Below are 13,098 nucleotides of genomic sequence, written 5' to 3'. Positions count from 1 at the left end.
GGGACTTCTGGGGTACTTCTCGGTAGGCGAAGAGGAGGCACGGGAGCAGTACATCCCACTGGCGACGGAGAGGCTCTTCCAATCCCCCAATCATCCCTTTGAGAGTGCGGTTGAACCGCTCCACTAGTCCGTTTCCTTGGGGGTGATAGGGGGTCGTGAATCTGTATGTGACCCCGCATTGTTGCCAGAGGGACTTCATGTACTTCGATATGAAGTTCGTACCTCGGTCGCTGACGACTTCTCGGGGGAAGCCTACCCGGGAGAAGATCCCCATCAGGGCCCGGCCAACCACTGGAGCGGTCACGGTCCGTAGGGGCACCGCCTCGGGATAGCGGGTGGCATGGTCCACTAGTACCAAGATGAACCTGTGTCCTTGTGCCGTGCGAGGGTCCAGCGGCCCCACAATGTCTATCCCCACCCTCTCGAACGGGGTGGTGACCACCGGGAAGGGTTGTAGAGGAGCCTTAAGCTTCCGGCCACTCTTCCCGCTTGCTTGGCATGTGGGGCACGATCGGCAGTGGTTCAGGACGTCATTCCTCATTTTTGGCCAGAAAAAGTGGGTCACCAGTCGACTGTACGTTTTATCTTGGCCCAGGTGCCCAGCCAGGGGGACATCGTGGGCTAGGTTGAGTAGAAAGTCTCGGAAGCGGAGCGGTACCACCAGAACTCGACTGGCCCCCAGCTCGGCGATTCTTTGCTCGCTGTAGAGCAGGTCGTTATCCCAGTAGACCCAGTGGGTTCCGGTGGTGTCCCCGGCGGCTTGGGTGCTGGCTTGTTGGCGAAGCCCCTCGAGGGAGGGACAGGTCTTTTGCTCCTGGCGGAACTGTTCTTGGGTGGGCCCCCCTTCTTGCCGCCACTGAGCCAGATCCGGAAGGTCCTGGGGTTGCGCGTTTTCTTCGGGGGCCGGGTCTGGGAGGTCGGCCTCGCCGTTGTCCTCTACGGGGGCAACCGGGGGCGGAGGTGCCGGCCATTCGGTTTCTTCTGATCGGGGGGCGGCCCGGCCGGCCATGGATCGGGTGGTTATGCAGGCCCAGTCCGGGAGGCCCAGCATCCCCAAGTGCTCTCTTCTCTCGACGGTGGCCCACGGGGAACTCTCGAGGTCATTCCCCAGGAGGCAGTCCACGGGGGCATCGTCCCGGACCGTCACTTTCAGTAGGCCGGAGACCCCTCCCCATTCAAACGGGACGCAGGCCATCTTGCACATGCTTTCAGAGTTATCTGCCGAGCGGACGGGGCAGAGAATGTTCGGCAAGATCTGCTCGGGCTTCACCAGGTGACAGCGGACGGCCGTCACGCTGGCGCCGGTGTCGCGCAAGGCCTCAGCTCTCTGTCCATTAATGGTCACCCACTGACCGTATTTCCTGGTGTTGGCGGGTAGGGGAGCCCGCGGAACCATGTCTCTTCCCCCTAAGCATGCCAGGACCATGGCGGCCGGTTCCCACCCTTGCTGGTCCGGCTCACACTCCTCGGGACCCTCCAACGACTGCTCCTCTCCCAGGGCAGCGGCAGCTACCTGGCGGGGTTTGGGCGTTTGGTTCAGCGGGCAGTTCGGATCGTTGGCGTAGTGGCCTAGTCGCTGGCATCTGTGGCACGTGACGTTGGCTCGGTACCCAGGCCGCAATGGGGGGTTGCCCCGGCCGGTCGGCGGCGGGGTGCTGGCCACGGTTGTTGCTGGCCAGGCATCTCTCCCCCGCCCCTGGCCTCCTCCTCCTCCCCGAGGACGGTGCTGGCCTTGGTTGCTTCTGTTCTGGTCGTGTGGCCCTTTCCGGCCCACTCGGGTGCTCTCCCACCGGTCAGCTTCGGCGGCGAGCTGCCGGGGGTCAGTCAGCTTACTGTCGAGTAGATGCTGCCGGAGCTCGACGAAGCAGTTGTTTGACAGGTGTTCCCATACCATGAGGTTGAAGAGCTGTTCGTAGGTGGTGACCTGACTCCCCTTGATCCAACCCTCGAAGGCCCGGCTGAAATAGTTCACGTATTCCACCCAAGTGGTACCTGGGATCCGGGTGCAATCCCTGAACCTCTGGCGGTACATCTCGGGCGTGAGGCCGTAGCGGGTGAGGAGGGCAGCCTTCATGTGGTCGTAGGACGACATTTGGTGATCGGGGAGCTGCAGCAGGGCATCGCGACCCTCGTTGATAAATCTCCCCCAAAGTCCGGCTCCCCAATCACTCCGGTCGATCCGGTGGGAGGTCATTGCGAACTCATAGGCCTTAAACCATTGTTGTATGTCGTCTTCTCGGACATACTCGCGGACCACATCCTTGGGGATGTGAACTTTTTTCTCAGTTGGTCCCGGGGTGTGGGGTCTTTCAGGCACCCCCAAGTCCTTATGTTGTTTGCGCAGTTCTATCTCTGCCAATTGGCGCTCGTGCTCGAGCGTTATCTTTTTCTCTTCCAGCTCTCTCTGTCTCTGTTTTTCTTCTCGCTCCTCTCGAATCCGCATCTGCTCGAGGTTGAGTTTCTGTTCAGCTAACTTGAGCTCCCCATCCATCTTGAGTCGTGCCATCTCTAATTCGTGCAGTCTGACTCTGTCTCTTTCTCGTATCTCCTCCGGTGATAGGCCCGTTCCCCGTTCCTCGGGAGTCGTGGCGTTCCCCTCTGGTGTGACGCTGTTTTGGTCGGAGGGTCTTGCGACCCCCGTTTCTGTCCATGACTCAAGGGCGTGCTTTAGGTCATCCTTGGTACTCAGGCCAGTGGTAGCAATGCCAAGTTCTATGCAAAATTGTCTCAGTTCGCGGTGGTTGTACTCCTCTAGTTTCTCCATTTGGAACTTCTCGGTGGAGCTGCTATCTTTGGTCGACATCGTGCTTTGTCGTGGGGTGAGCTACTCTCTGTACGATTACGCGTTGATTCGGATCCCGCCGCTGGCCACCAATGTTAGAAAAGGTAGACGGACCGGGAGGGTCGGCCGGGGTCAGGAGGAGAGGTCTCCGGGGAGAGCCGTCTCCAGCGATCGTACAGACAAGTAACTTCCCCCCCACAGACAGATATCACACACGGATAAGGTTCAGTGATCTTTATCGACACTTATTTAAGGTACGGTAAAATGGTACAAGGAGGTCTGGACTCAGGGGTCCCCTCGATTAGAGTCTCGTAAGGTAGGGAAGGGGGTAGCGGGACAGTCTATTTACCAATCAGGTAATTCGGATGAGATGGTGATGAGCTCACAATCCTCGAGCTTGGTGGTTAGGTGGTATGGGCCGCGGCAGCGCCAGCAGGTCCCGGTGCGGATGGTCGATACAACGGGCCGCGGCAGCGCCAGCAGGTCCCAGGAAGATGAAGGTTGCAGAGGGCCGCGGCAGCGCCAGCAGGTCCCGGTGAGGATGGTCGGTACAACGGGCCGCGGCAGCGCCAGCAGGTCCCAGGAAGATGAAGGTTGCAGAAGGCCGCGGCAGCGCCAGCAGGCAGGACGATGGTTCACAAGAGCGGGCTACGGCAGCTCCAGTAGACCGTCAGGGTTGAGTTCACTCGGTGTCTCTCGACTCCAGGATACAACTGCCTTCCTGCTCCGGAGCTGTCTTAGTTATAGGGCTGGTGCCCTTTGATGTCCGGACCCTCGCACTTGGAGGTCGGAGGGTCCGGGATGAAGGTGTCCAGACACCCAGCAGGGGGTGGAGCCAGCGCCTGGGGGCTGCTGGAGGCGATCGGCACCTGGCGGGGGAAGAGCTCTTGACGCTTCGTTCTCCCATTGACCTGCCAAGTGGTCCGCTCACCTCCTGGGTGGATGGTGGTGCCGGGATGTCGGGGCCGGCCAGGCCCGGGGTTAGGGTCGAGGTGAGGCCACGCGGCCGCGTGGTGCAGGGCCCAAGATGGCGGCTTGACCTGGCCGGGGAAGCCGGTGGGGCTGGACCCCGTGATGAGTAGGGGTCCGAGGGCAGAGGGTCCGTCGGGAGACGGAGTACAGGGGCTTGTCACGGGGGTATGCTGGGCGGGCCGGAGCTCGGGCCCTGTCGTGCGGGGGGGGAGCCAGCCCTCTGTGTGGCCTGTCCAACAGTTTTCTAATAGAAAGTAACAGTTGAAATAAAAACAAAATTGAAAATTAGTTGAAAAAAACAGCCATTTGTGCCTGGGTTTTCACCTGTAACTTCTTCCAACTATTACAGATTTTTAAAAGCAATATACCGTTACATCCGCTGGACCCTTCTGGTTGTGGGATATATAGGACTTGTAGGTTTGCTAAGAACCCGAGGTACCCAGAGTCAATAACTGAGGTACGTCTTGCAATGGGTTTTCATTTGGTAAAATATAAAGAGTGAAAAATAGGTACCAAGGAAACCTGTGCATTTCCAAAATGGGGGCAACATATGGAGTTTAGAAGCAGTGGTTATTTGCACATCTCTGAAATTGTGGGTACCCATACTAGCATGTGAATTAGAGGGCATTTTTCAAAAGGACTTCTTTTTTACACATTGTCTTACATTTGGAAGGCAGAAATGCATAAAAAGTCAATAGATAATAACAGTTGCCCTGCAATTCTGTGTTCCCCTAAGTCCCCGATAAAAATGGTACCTCACTTGTGTAGGTAAGACTAGTGCCCGCGACAGGAAATGGCCCGAAACGCAACGTGGACACACCACATTTTTACAGTGAAAACAGACCCTTTTTTTGCAAAGTGCCTACGTGTGGGTATGGGACCCAACTCAGTCGGAACCTAGGGAAACATAGCAAACCTATACATTTTTGAAAACTAAAAACCCAGAGGAATCCAGGAGGGGGTGACTTGTGTGGCTCTCACCAGGTTCTGTTACCCAGAATCCCTTGCAAACCTCAAACTTTGTCAAAATAACACATTTTCCTCACATTTCTGTGATGGAAAGTTCTGGAATCTGCTGGGAGCCACAAACTTTCACCACCTCAGCCTTCCCCAAAGTCTCCCAATAAAAATGGCACCTCACTTGTGTGGGTAGGCTTACTACCCGCGACAGGAAACGGCCAAAAAACGCAACCTGGAGACATCACATTTTTCCACTGAAAATTGACAATGCAATGTGCCTAGCTGTGCATTTTGGGCCCTAGCTCAGTCGGCACCTAGGGAAACCTAGTGAGCCTGTACATTTTTTTAAAACTAGATACTCAGGGGAATCCAGGAGGGGGTGACTTGTGTGGCTCTCACCAGGTTCTGTTAGCCAGAATCCCTTGCAAACCTCATGTAGTGTAGTTCCTATATCCCTGATAGGCTCTGCGCATTGGAATAATATACACTATAGATTTGACATAGGACTGAGGTCAGTATGTCTCTATCGAGTACATTAAACTTAATTACTTGCGTGCCAGCTAACTCAGAGGTCACTAGAAATATCTTGAATATACAAGAAGGGATTAGTTTCTGACAACCGCATAAACATGACAACTTTGTTTCCCTTAGAGTCGGAACAATCTCAGAACTGTGGAAACAATAGATAACAGTTTCACTCAGTCAATCGTGCATGCTTCGTTTCTACAGAGTTACACAGAAATAGAGAGACGGGAGTTTCAATAAAAAGGGTTTATTGAACAGTCTTATTTCTCATGCAAGAGATATGAACTGCTACAATCGTAAGACAGGATGCGAAGTACAATACGTACAGGGTTAGCAGTAAGATAAAATAATACTGCAATAGCATGGTTTGTAGCTATGACATATATTCATAAAATACATACATAAATAACACAGGCTAAAATGTGATACTCATCTGATGCTTCTAAATTGTTCTACCCCAGTGTACCTAACCTAAGTGTAGTACGAGGTAAGAAGTAGGTGCTGTTGTCTAAAGTATAGCTAGCTATAGTTTTACTTTTGCCAAGAGTTGCCAAAAGTTTCTCTGAGTTCTAGTCGGCTCCATACCTTACAATGTGCGAGGTTGGAATCTCTTTTCTGGGACTCGATATCTAACACCCCGCAAGGGAAGTCAGAAACACTGGAGCTGGATTCTCTGCGAAGAGGATGACAGCGTCTGGTCAGTGCGTCAGGCTAGAACTCGATTTCCTTCTGAATTTGATGTGGCGAACCGCAAGAAGGCAGTCGAGCTGGATCGTGCCGGAATGGTGGTTTGCCAGAGCAAGTGCAAGTATGTTTATACCTTGAAGGTGTTTAGTGTAGGAGAGTAGGATCTGCTTCACATGGGTACCCCCACTTTTTGCTGGTGTTTCACTGTTTTTCGACCTTAGTCTGCCTGTGGCCCTGCTAATCAGGACCACAGCCTAGCAGCTTCCGCTCTAAAATGGTTTGCATGTACATTAGGTACATTTCTAATTGGATTCTGGAGTGCCTTATAAGCCCCTAGTATATGGTGTACCATGTACCTAGGGCATAGATACCTCAGAGGCCTACCAGGGGCTGAAGCATGTATTATGCCACCCCTGGGAAGCACTCCAAAATGGCACCACAGGTCTGCTACTCCAGCCTGGGTAAGGGTGTGATTGCACCCCTTACAGTGGTATAGGCTACCTATATCACTACCATTGCACACACATATAAAACCTATAAGTCACTCCTATGGCAGGCCTTAACAATCCTGAATGCAGAGTGCTTGGTTTTTATGTAAGAGGGTGCCCCTGCATGAGCAGAGCCCCTCTGCAGCATTCGGAGTACCTCCTCTGATGCTGTTTGTGGTGCAGCCTGACCATATACTCTTAAGTGTATTATAACCTCGCGGTAAATGCTAACTTTGGGATGGCTGCACGGAAACATGTCGTGTTTGGTGTCAAACGCTTTGTAATACTACCCCCGCCAGTTCTGGGGGCGGGGGTAGCATTCCACCCTTGTAGAGGGAGAGACATGTTCACACTGGTCTAACCCGGTAGGACTTTCTTGAGCCCTGGCATCACAAAATGGATGCCTCTGCCACAGACATGGGTCTGGCCTCCTGCTGCTGACTGAAACTCCGGCAGGGGAGGCCTGGACAATAGGTTTCCTGTCCTAGGGAGGTGTCACCACCTCCCCAGACAGGCAGATGTGTATTGGGGCTGGGCGGGAGCACTCTCTGGTGCTTTGAAGTCCTGCATTGGGGGCACACTTGGTGCCCCTGTGCATAGTCCAGTTCAAACCGGTTGCAGGGGCTACCTGCCCCTGCTCTGGCATGAAACTGGACAAAGGAAATGAGTGTAACCACCCCTCTTTCCAAACCCTCCCATAGGTGGGTCCCTAGAGTATGTCCAACCCCCAAACTTAGTATAAGTATGGGAACCCAGTCCTTGCGACTTTAGATTACCATGGATGAAACTCTGCAACATATATCCTGGACCTTCGACGTTCTACTTTGACTAGAAGACTGAAGAAATCTCCCTTGGGGTCAAAAAGTGACTCCCCTGCTTGGCAACCATTACAAAAATGGGGTAACCCAAAAAGTCAAGGACCTGGGTGCAATGTAGTACAAAAAACAATGGTCCTAGACCTGAATTCAGAAATAGGCTATAAGTCCTTACTTAGTGTTATCATTTAAATGTTCTGGGCTATGCAGCATCAATTCAGGTAGCCCTCAATACTCAATATAACATTTGTCATATAAAACAAGACATGCAACCAACCAGCATCAAAAATTCTTATAGCATTTATTATTTTTATAATTTACTTTTGACAAATTTCAATCAAGGTTGCTCCAAGGGGAACGTGCAAAGAGTGAGGTGTTGGAATATGAAAAAGTGAAAGGAAAGAAAAAGTATTCGAGAGATTTGTGACATAAAATACTTAAAAGACTTGAACACTGGACCGGTTGTCAATCACCGTCCAAATGAAATAGCCTGGTCACGTTAATTAATTTGTACAGCGGATGAATTAAACAATTACAAGATACATTGGAAACTGATTCCAATAAGGCACGTGAATAAATGAACGTATTCCAGGCTTTATGATAAAGGGCGTCGACGTTTCGATCCGTCTTTGTGGCCTCAAGAGGAAATTTGGACCTTGGCCATGCGGATCTTCATCAGGACTGAAGGGCAACCTAGATGGGTACTGGGCCTTGTGGAGTGCCTAAAATTATTGAAAATTAAATTGAGGCTGTTGCATGAGGCTAATGTATTGTTAATTAGCTGTGTAAAGCCTAAGAGGCTTACCCGCTTATCCTTGTAAATAAGGTATAACGGTGGACTTCGTGTGGATGGACTCCATTAGTGAGGTGCCACTGGGTAGAATTGAATTCAAAACTGCAAAGACAAAGTTACGGCTATTAGTAACCGAAACAAGTCCGTTAATTGTAGACCTGACAGGAATAAACAATGCGAAAGGTACCTTAATACGTGGTGTCACTCCACTAGAATTCTCGATGTTTGTAAACACAGACGGATTTATTGCCAAACTGAAAAAATATATAAAGAAGCGTGTTTTAAGGGAAGGTCCATCAAGGGAAGAAGTTTTAACAAGCATTTACAATGCAATGGTCTCGGCAATATTATAGGTAGAGCTATTGGTATTGCTCATTATTTTTTTATCATTTTTGTATCGCTAAATAAATGGCATTGTCATTAGCTTTTTTTTTGCATATGTGATACCTATTGAATTAGCAGAGAGGTAGTGAGATAGAGAGAGAGTGAGGTATTGAAAGAGAGTGAGGTAGTGAGAGAGAGTGAGGTAGATAGAGAGTGAGGTAGATAGAGAGTGAGGTAGTGAGATAGAGAGTGAGGTAGATAGAGAGTGAGGTAGTGAGATAGAGAGTGAGGTAGATAGAGAGTGAGGTAGTGAAAGAGTGAGGTAGTGAGGTAGTGAGAGTGAGGTAGTGAGGGAGAGGGATGTTGCAAGGTAGTGATATATAAGCATAGAGTGATGTTGTGACCCCCTCACCGTGGACGTGAAAAAAAGATCTTCAATTGTGGCCACTACCTTTGGAGGGACTCCTTTGTGGTGCATACAGCCTCGAAGTAGCTGAGCTGATCATAAGATACATTCATGATTCATCACCTGCTCGTTGCCTGAAAGTGCGGGCAGTGGGGCTCCGCCGCCGGGCAGGAGGGGTGAAGGGCAGAGCTCAGACTCTAAATGTAGCAGGTCTGCAGTGATAAAACTGCTGCACGGGCAGCTGCCGCCAAGTATTATCAGCTGAGAGACATTTTTTCAAGCGTCAATAAATACAAGTATATTACAAAGAATTTGATATAACGTTTCTAATCACGTGGTATAGTTATTTCACAGTTTCATAAATACAGAACTGAAGCACGTTCACAATAAGTTACCACAAAGTCATTGTTGTTGATCAGTCATCTTCTGCAGCTAACAACCATTGATAAAGCCAACAGTCTGGGCTTGTTTTAATATGTGCAGGCCGGTTCAAGTGCACGCCTGTTCTATTATACATCTGGATGCAATTACAGAAAGAGGCACTGTGACATATGGCCCTATTTCGCGTACCAGTGCATTCTACTCTTAGCACGCACCGCACGCTTATTAAATCATACGTGACTAGGGCGGCATTCTCTGTGGTTTTTACTGATCTGTTTAAAATATTGTATATCATACATCCACGTAACGTTTATTAAATATTTAACGACCGGCATGTGGCACTTTAGAAAGCCTCTCCCTTCGAGGTACGGTACAGTATGGCCAACTGTCTCTTGCATATAGCGCACATAGCCCTAGCGCGCTTAGCAACACCATAGGTGAGCAGGCAGGCTGACTCACTTTAGGTTTTAAATGTCCGGTTTTAATATGTTATATGCAAATTTATCTCAATGCTTTTCATGCTGCAACGTCGACGCATGTTTGTAATGATTGTAAGTAATTATGCAATAAAAGAGTTACACAAAAAGAGGCAGCGAAATTCTTGTCAGGCAGCTGAGATTTTTAGCTTACATGTTTAAACCGCGCACTTTATCACATAGGTTACACCCCTTTGAGACTCACCATCCCCCCCGTTTTTTCAACCCACTAAGAGCTCCGAGTATAGGTAGGCAAACCTCCCCTCCCCCCAGGTGAGTGTGAAGAGGGTTCATGCCCAGGTGCTGCACCTTTCATGGCGCTGCCTCTGTCACAGAGTTGTAATCTGTGTTGCTTTAATATGATTACATTATCAGACAATGGTTGAAATTGGCTGATCCTAAATTCCGCCCACTGAGGGACGCGTGCATTTTCCCGGTTGGAACCTCAGACTCTCCCCTGGGATCGGCGATTTCAGGCCCTCGGAGGCTCTTCGCTGTTCTCAAACCCTCATTGCCTGCTTATATCGGCGGACCCTCACCTTCCCATAGAATTGGAGTCCTCAGACCGGAAAACGGAAAGCGGCGAGAAACACTAGTGAGCGGGCGAGGGGGAGCTGAAGGAAGAGAACGAAGGAGAGATGGAAAGATCGGGAGACGACGACAGCGTGAAAGGAGGGGTAAAGAAGGAAAGAAAACTAGAGGGGCATGAAGAAAGTAAAGACATGAAAGGAAAGAAGGTAAAGGCATGAAAGGGAACGGCGAGAAGGAAGCGTCCTGGGGTGAGACTAGAGGGGGAAAGAAAAAGAGGTGAATGGAGGCAGGGCGAGGAGTGCGCGCTTGGACACTGAAGGACTGGTAATGAATGGCCGGAGGCGGAAAGTGAAGGGAGGGGCGAGTGGAGAACACACGGCTGACTTTGCTAAAGGCGAATGGAAAAAAAAAAGAGCAAGGACGAACAAACAGGCAAAATGCCTTACCTATACGCACAACAGCAAGAAGATCCTCACGGCCGGAGGACAGCAAAAAAATGGCGGATGGAAGAATCGTAACTTTTTCGGATTCGGGGGCGTGTTCCTGATGTTGTAAAAGGGCGTGGCTAAAAAGTGGAAAGAACAGCAAGGAACACGCCCCCGAATCTGAAAAAGACGGAGCCTATTTGGAGGGACGGCTCTCTCCTCCAATGGCTGGCCTCCGTTTAGGAAGCCAGCCAATGGAGGAGAAGCTAAAAGAGAGGCGGGCTAAATAGCCACTCTGGAAAACATTAAATCTCCGACTTCCGGTTCTGCCTTCGGCAGACCGGTAGTCCTCGACCTAAAAAGGGGGGTGTAGTGTTATTAAAGGTCTTTACCTGGTGCCGCTACTATCCGGCGAACGTCCGTACCGCTTGGTATTGAGACAGCGGTGGAAGAAGTCCAACGTTTAACTAAGGAAATTTTTGACTTAAAGAAAGAGATCATTGAGGACAAGTCATTACTTAATGCCAAGGAAGCATTGGAGAGGTTAGAAAGAACCATTCATGAATTTGACATCTACACACAAGCAACTAAATTGGACAAAGTAGCCAGGGACATCAAGGTATACGACAAGAAAAACACATATCCATACTTACAGGAAGGCTACTATATAAGGGAACCACAGGGCACTTTCGCTAGCAGAGGTAGGAGTGGGTTTAGGAGGTACACAACTTTCTCCGGATCATCACTAGGAAGTAACCCTGATAGCGATACAGAACGTGCGGGTCCAAGCTCAGGTTCAAACGTAGGCACACCTTCCCCAGGGCAGAATTACCAACAGTCCTCTTTTTTAGCAGAGGAACCATGGTGGGGTCAGCGAGGACGGGGACGCCCCTGGGGCAGACCCAGGGGACCGAGAGGCGGACAATGGAACCAGGGGAGAGGTCAATTGAAGAAACAAACACACTTCCAACAAGAGACTCATGGAGAAATACAGACACGACGACAACACTACAGATGGTAGCTTATGCACATGAGAACCCCATAGTCAATCTATCTGACTACATTCTCACACCCAATGAACAGGGAATCTTGGAGAAGGGACTTTCCTTTGTACCCACATCCATGCCGAACACCTTTAATTTGAAAATTGAATTACATCAATTTTTCAGGAAAATCCGCCTTAAACATTACTTCCTTAAGACTCCTTACAATCCGGTCTTCTCAGGCAGTGGACTCAGACCACCGTCTAAGTTTAATCCACCAACCCACCTCATGTCACATAAACTGCTAGCTTATGAACAAGTAGTTATGAGGGACATTGATCACATACTGACCAAACGACAATATGTGAAATATAATGTGAGTAAACAGGAACGTGAGGCTCTAGAAACTCTGAAAAAGAACACAGGCATAGTGATTAAACCCGCGGATAAGGGTGGGGCAATTGTACTACAGAATGTGGATGACTACAAAAAAGAAATCCTAGCGCAGCTATCAGTGGAAGGTAACTATGCCAAATTGAGTAGGGACCCCACGCAAGAGATAAGCAACATCATAAATGACGTGACTAGGGTGGCACTAGAGGCAGGCTTCTTAAACAAACTTGAGTATGATTATCTCAATAACAAACACCCTAGAATGCCCACAATTTACACCCTACCAAAGATACACAAACGTATGCAGGATCCACCGGGTAGACCAATAATTTCTGGATGTGGCTCAATCTTGGAACCTTTGTGCAAATACATAGATCTGTTCCTAAAACCTATTGCAGAGAATACTACGACTTATCTCAGGGACACGATGCAAACTATCAGATTGGTGGATGAACGTCCTTTTGACTCTAACATACACCTTTTAGCCACTATGGATATAACCTCCCTATATACTAACATTCCACAACATCCAGCACTCACTTGCATGGAATCTGTACTTAACACTAGACCAGCACCTCATAAAGTCCCCACTGAGTTTATAATCTCATTACTCAGGATTGCTATGACCAGAAATTACTTCACGTTTCAAGGAAATTTCTATAATCAAACTAAGGGCGTAGCGATGGGAGCAAGCTTCGCTCCTAATCTTGCCATTATCTACATGAACGAATATGAACACCACTTTGTCCTTAGTGACCTTAACCCGTATAGGGCCAATATAGCACTCTGGCGACGATACATCGATGATGTTCTAATCGTTTGGCAAGGTAGTGAGGAACATTTGGCAATGTTCCATCAGTGGCTCAAGACATGCTCGATTGATATCCAATTTACTCTAGAATTCAACAGAGAAAGGATTAATTTCTTGGATATCCTTATCAAATCTGAGTCAGGTAAATTACACACGAGCCTCTACAGGAAAACCAGTGAACGCAACACACTCTTACGTTATACCAGTCATCACCCACGCAACCTCAGGGACAATTTACCCTTTGGTCAATTTCTGAGGTTGCGCAGAAACTGTTCAAAAAAAGAAGACTATTTTGAAGAGTCATCTAGCCTCCTTGCCAGGCTATTGGAACGTGGATACCCTATCA

The 13,098-nt window shown here is 49.4% G+C and overlaps 1 protein-coding gene and 1 long non-coding RNA gene across 2 annotated transcripts in view; one reads left to right on the top strand and one right to left on the bottom strand.

The window, feature by feature from the left end:
- LOC146869006 (adenylate kinase isoenzyme 5-like) overlaps positions 1 to 13,098 on the top strand; it is a 544,010-nt gene that overhangs the window by 28,796 nt on the left and 502,116 nt on the right. The window lies entirely within an intron of this gene.
- Positions 7,129 to 10,726, bottom strand: LOC146869009 (uncharacterized). The gene is made up of 4 exons (XR_014965468.1): positions 10,587 to 10,726; positions 8,210 to 8,276; positions 8,035 to 8,124; positions 7,129 to 7,951 (listed from the first exon to the last, which is right to left on the bottom strand). It is a non-coding gene; the product is annotated as an uncharacterized LOC146869009 (long non-coding RNA).

The sequence above is a fragment of the Triturus cristatus genome, chromosome 1_2 (assembly GCF_964204655.1).
Source record: "Triturus cristatus chromosome 1_2, aTriCri1.1, whole genome shotgun sequence".
Classification (NCBI taxonomy): Eukaryota; Metazoa; Chordata; class Amphibia; order Caudata; family Salamandridae; genus Triturus; species Triturus cristatus.
Note: the sequence above shows the minus strand (reverse complement) of the source record. Positions and strands in the feature narration are given on the sequence as shown.